The sequence below is a fragment of the Oenanthe melanoleuca genome, linkage group LGE22 (assembly GCF_029582105.1).
Source record: "Oenanthe melanoleuca isolate GR-GAL-2019-014 linkage group LGE22, OMel1.0, whole genome shotgun sequence".
NCBI classification, from domain to species: Eukaryota; Metazoa; Chordata; class Aves; order Passeriformes; family Muscicapidae; genus Oenanthe; species Oenanthe melanoleuca.
In genome coordinates, this window is record NC_079363.1 from 343 (window position 1) to 5,981 (window position 5,639).

At 59.4% G+C, this 5,639-nt stretch overlaps 1 pseudogene; it reads left to right on the top strand.

Moving 5' to 3' along the window:
• The first annotated feature begins 364 nt into the window (after window positions 1-364).
• On the top strand, window positions 365-3,090 carry LOC130265823 (H-2 class II histocompatibility antigen, E-S beta chain-like; annotated as a pseudogene).
• The last annotated feature ends 2,549 nt before the right edge of the window (window positions 3,091-5,639 follow it).

A 5,639-nucleotide genomic window follows, 5' to 3' on the forward strand; every position in this document is an offset into this window, starting at 1 on the left:
CGGCTTTGGGGGTTCCTGGCATCGGGCGAGCCCTCGCCATGGCACCGCTGAGATCTCGCCTACCTGGGGACACATTTCTGGGCACAGCTGAGCTCCCACCTGCCCAGCGCCCCAAGGTTCCCCCTCCGCAAAGAAACCCCACCCGGGGCTGCGATCCAAAACCAGCCGGAGCGCGCTGCAGCCAATCAGAGCGCCAAGAGTTGATGACTCATCAGTTGCCAGGGGGAGCCTCAGGAAAACGGGTCCCCAAAATGCTCTCAGCCAATGAGAGCGCGGCGCTGCTGAGCCCGCACTGCTTCGGCCTGGGGCTCCCAGCGCAGCCCCAGCCGCTGCTTTGGGGCTGCGGCTCCTGCCCGGCGCGGCCATGGGGCGAGTGGCGGCAGCTGGGGCCGGACTGGTGGCACTGGTGGTGCTGGGAGCCCCCCCTGCTGCGGGCGCGGAGCTCTCGGGTCAGCGGGGGAGGCGGGACACGATGAGAAACGGTGGGAGAAGGGGGAAAAGGGGGTGATGAGACCCCTAAATTGAGTAGTGGGAGGAGCAGGACCTCCAGATGAAGCGTGGGAGGGGATCGAGGATTGGGAGAAGAGGAGAAAGGCGTCTACCGGGTGGGAAAGTGGGAAAAAGAGAAGAGTGGGTCACTAAAACTGAGTGGCAGGGAGCTGGGAATGGGGGGATTGTGGGAAAAGGGGATGAAGGGGCAAAAAGAGGGAATGGGACACCAAAAGTGAACTGGGGAGCAGCTGACGATAACGGAGGGGGGCGATGTGAAAGGAGAAATAGGGAGAAGGGTGGACACTCCCTATGGGGAGATGAGTGTGAGGAGCTTGATCAGCAGCCTGGAATGGCTGCAGTACCTGTGGGCTCTGCTGAACGCTCAGTGCCAACATAACCACGAGCTGATAACCCCGTTCCTCATGGAGCGCAGAGCTGAGCGTGGGGCAGAGCAGGTCCCGTCAGGCCCTGGCCTGGGAATGATCCTGGAGCCCCCCAAAACCTCCCTGGGAATCACCCCAGAGCCCTCAGCACTCCTTGTGCCCATCCCCAGGGCTTCCTGCCCCCTCCCCCAGTGACTCCTGTGGCTCTACCAGTCCATCCCAGTGCCACCTCAGTTCATCCCACTGTCCCCATAGTACTGCCCAGACCCTGCCCGTCCTTCTCAGTCAATTCCCAATCTATTCTCGGTCCATTCCCAGTCTTCTCAGGCCACTCCGAGACCCCCACCCTTTTCCCCAGTGCACCCCTAGTGCTCCCAGTCTATTTCCAGTCCCCCTCAGTTGCACACCAGCCCTCCCACATCTCTCCCAGTTCCCCCTAGCTGATCCTAGTGTGTCCCCATTCTCTCCCAGTGCCTCCCAGTTTGTCCATCTCACTGTGGCTCTCAAGCTCCCAGCCCAGCCCTGGCTGCCTGCTCTGCTCTGTGACAGATTTCTACCCTGCCCAGACCCAGCTGAGGTGGTTCCAGGGCCAGCAGGAGCTCTCATGGCATGTGGTGGCTACTGGCCTGGTCCCCAGTGAGGACTGGATTTCTACCAGCTCCTGGTGCTGCTGGAAACCCCAACCCACCAGTGCGGGGTCACCTTCAGCTGCCAGGTGGAGCACATCAGCCTGAAGCCCCTCCTGAGCTGGCACTGGGGCACAGCCTGGAACCCACTGTGCAGGGGGATTGGGGGAGGAACTGGGGGAACTGGGAGAGGGTGTCTGGGAGTAACTGGGAGGGAGTTTGACATAGCCTGGTTTAAACTGGGAGAGAGGTTTGAAGGACTAGAAGGGCTGAGAAGGGATTTGAAGGATGCTGGGGAGGGTGGGATGGGGTTCTGGGGGTCCTGCTGGGCATTGGGAGGGAGTTTGGGGGTGCTGGGAGTAACTGGGAGGGATTTGACTGAGCCTGGAGGGGATGGGAAAAGATCAAGGATTGCAAACCAGAGTTTGCAATGAGTTTGTCTGTGCACTGAAGAAGACTGGGAGGCTTTTGGTGAGTCCTGGCGAGGCTGGGAAGAACTTTGGGGGCTGCTGGTGGGCTAGAGGAGATTGGGTGGGTGATGGAGGGGTTTGGAATGTCTGCGAGAGGATTTGGGGGGTCCTGACTCCTGTGGACTCCCAGAGGTGCTGCTGGACGCTGCCCGCAGCAACGTGCTGGTGGGTGTTGGGCTTTCTCTTTCTGGGCCTAGGGCTCAGCTTCTACCTCAGCAAGAAGGTGAGGGGGACTCCCGGAACACGTGTCCTCCTCCTGGGGCCCCCAGCTCGCTGTCACTTCTCTGCCCAGAAAACTCCTGACTCAGCAGCGGCTGCAACTCCTCCCCGTGGCCTTAAACCCAGCCAGGACCCCCCTCTCTGTACCTGTGCTGATCCTGGGGGAGTGTTGTGTGTCCCCCCCAGGCCCAGTGCTCCCAGTGTTCCCAATAACGTTTCCCAGTTCGCCTCATCCCGTTTATTGTGGGGGGGGGCAATGGGGAGGGACTTGGGGGGACCGTGATTGGGAGGGAGGGTGGGGCCCAGGTGGGGAACACTGGGCGCTGCGGATCTGCCCGGCAACCGGTGAGTCATCAGAGATCCTCATTCTGATTGGCTGAATCTTCTTCATCGCATTGTCTGATTGGCTGAGGAGAGGCCCAGGAGTTGAGAGAAGGAACAGGAGAGATCCCGCCCAGAGCAACGAACAGGGAAAAACAGACCCAGCCTGGGCACAGGGAGGAATTTATTACCAACCAAATCACAGCAGGACAAGGAGAAGTGAGAGAAATCTCCCGAACCGCTTCCCACCACACAAGAGAGGCTCACCAGGACCACGGATCACCAGGGCTCTGCCCAACGGGGGTCACTGGGGATCATCCAACACCGATCCTCCCATGGGGGATGGAGCTGGAGCAGAGCACGAAGCTCTTCCCGCCCTCGGGGCACTCACAGGGCTTCCCTTAGTGGTGCCTCCGCTGGTGTCTGATCAGGTGAGAGCTCTGTGAGAAGCTCTTCCCACACTCAGGGTACTCGTAGGGCCTCTCCCCAGTGAGGATGCGCTGGTGGACAGTGAAGGTGGAGTTGCGGCTGAATCCCTTCCCGCAGTCGGGGCAGCAGAAGGGCCTCTCCTCTGTGTGAATCCGCTCATGTAGGAGGAGATTGGAGCTGGTCTGAAACCTCTTCACACACTCAGGACACTCGTAGGGCCTCTCCTCGGTGTGGATGAGCTGGTGTTTTCTCAGGTTGGAGCTCTGCCCAAAGCTCTTCCCACATTGCAAGCAGGTGTAGGGCCATTCCCCTGTGTGGATCACCTGGTGGCTCATGATGTGGGAAAAGTCAGGATCCCTTCCCACATTTCCCACACTCATAGGGCCTTTCCCCAGTGTGGACCACCTGGTGTTGCTTTAGATGGTGCTTCTTTCTGAAGCTCTTCTCACATTGCCAACACTCGAAGGGTTTCTCCCCAATGTCGATCCTCTGGTGCTCGATCAGATGGCAGCTCCAGCTGAAGCCCTTCCCACATTCCAAGCACTTGTGGGGCTTCTCCCCTCCATGAGGCTTCTCCACCAGCTCTGAGCTCTGCCTGGATCTCCGGCTGCCTTCCCGGCTCAGGGAGGGTCCTTCCTCCTCGCAGCTCCCTGGGCTGGGTTTGCAGCCCCTGCTTGTGAGCAATCTCTGGGGCTTTTCCTCCTGCTCCATCTTTCAATGCCTTGAGAATGAAAAATCCTGGTTTGGTAAAGAAACAACAAGAAAATGCCTTGTACTGGGGGTTCCTCCTTGCCCAAGTTCTTCTCAGGAAATCATTGGGCATCTTGGGACTGTAAGAACCTCACAAACACCAAGATTCAGCCCAAATATCTACCAAATATCAGGACACAGATAAAAAAACTCCCCCAAACAGCCAGATTCAGCCAAAAGCTCCTGCAAAATAATAAAGATTCAGGCCCCATAAAAAAACAAAGCAGCAACATTTAGCCAAGTAAAGCTTAGAAACACCAAGATCCACCTGTGTGAAAATAATGGATCCAAATCTCCAGTCACCTGCTGCATGTTGGGAGGGCAACGCTCCTGGGCCTGGCGGGTGGCTGCAGATACAGGGAGGGGTGGAACCTTGAGGTACTTACTGTTTCTGCTCCTCCTTGTCCTCCTCCTGTGTCCCTACTCTTTCTCACTCTCCTCTTCCTCCTACTATTCCTCCTCCTCCTGCACAATCCCACCTTGTCCTCCAATGTGCACCATTTGACCATTTTATTCCTCAACCCTGTTTCTCCTCCCCTTCTCCTGCTGACCCCAGGCCCAGCACCCACTGCCAGCTCCCTCTTCCCCCCAAACCCACAGCGCAGGGGCAGGGATGGAGCTGGGGCAGCTCAGGCTGGGGCAGCGCTGGGCTCTCGGCCGCTCCCGCCCGCACTCGGTCCCCACTGCAGCCGCTCCCGCCACGACAGCGCGGGGGGGCCCGGCCTTGGCGCTGCCCCATCCCACTTCCCCAAATTCCCCTCACGGGGGGCGCTGGGGCCCGGGGAGGGGGGTGCAGCTGGGTTCCAGGTGGGGAACACTGGAAGCTGCAGCTCCCAGCAGAACGAATGATGATCCCAAAATATCTCTAAAGGGTCCCTTGGGAGCATGTTGAGGGAGTTTGCCCATTCTCCAAGGGGCAATCAAGGACATGGACAACCAGGGGGGCAATAAGGGAAGTCTAGAAGGGATTTAGACAACAGGGGATGGATGCTGTTGGTGTGCTGGGAATGGATTGGGTGAAGGGGAGTGTACAGGAATACGGTTCAGGAAAGAAGCAGCAGCAGAAATCTATGTGGTAAGAAAAGGGATGATGGAAGAGAAAAATACTGAGGATTGGGATGTTTTCAGCAGGCTCTTCTCCTCAAAATTTGCCAGCTGCTCCAGATCCTTTGTAACCCCGGTTGCCAGGACAGGCAGACAAGGAGGTCAGCATTTCAGGAGGTTTCTCTGCGCTGGGAGTGGCAGCAGCGGGCGCAGAGGGGCGGCACCGGGAGCACGGGCTGGGGGCCTGTGCGGAGCTGCGGGGCCGGGCCGGGGCTGTGGGGCAGCCGGGGCTCAGCGCCGGGCACTGCCTGAGCCCAGCACCCCCCGGGCAGGGCCGGCAGTGGCCCCCGGCCCCCAGGAGGCTGCGGGACGCCCCGGCCGCTGCCCGGCCCCGTGGAGCTGCCGGCCCTGCCCGCCGGGGGGGCCGCGTTTGGACACTGCGGCAGGACAGGGACCGGCTCTGGGATACGGGCTGGGGAGGGCAGGGGAGCACAAGGACCAGGAGCAAGGAACAGCTGGGAAATGTGGATGGATGTGGAAGGAATCAGATTAGCTTTTAAGCATTTTGTTTGGATCACTGCAGAAAGGAATGATTTTGCAGGAAGCTCAGCAGCTGTCAGAGGATGAGCACCCCCAGGCACTGAGGGGGGCTGCAGGAGGGGCAGAAGAAGCCCCTGGAGCAGTTGGTCAGAAAGGCACAGCAGGTGAATGCAAGAAGAGACAAGGAAAAGGCCAAGGTGAAGGCAAAAGCCATGGCAGAGTTTCTACAGCCCCCGAGGGATGAACCCCAGGGCCCAAGGGGGCCCCAGCAACCAGGGTTTGGGATCGGCCACGAGGACCTGGCAGAGGCATTGCCCTCCTTGGCAGGGGAGAGCCGACCCAAACAGCCCCTGGAAAGGAATCTG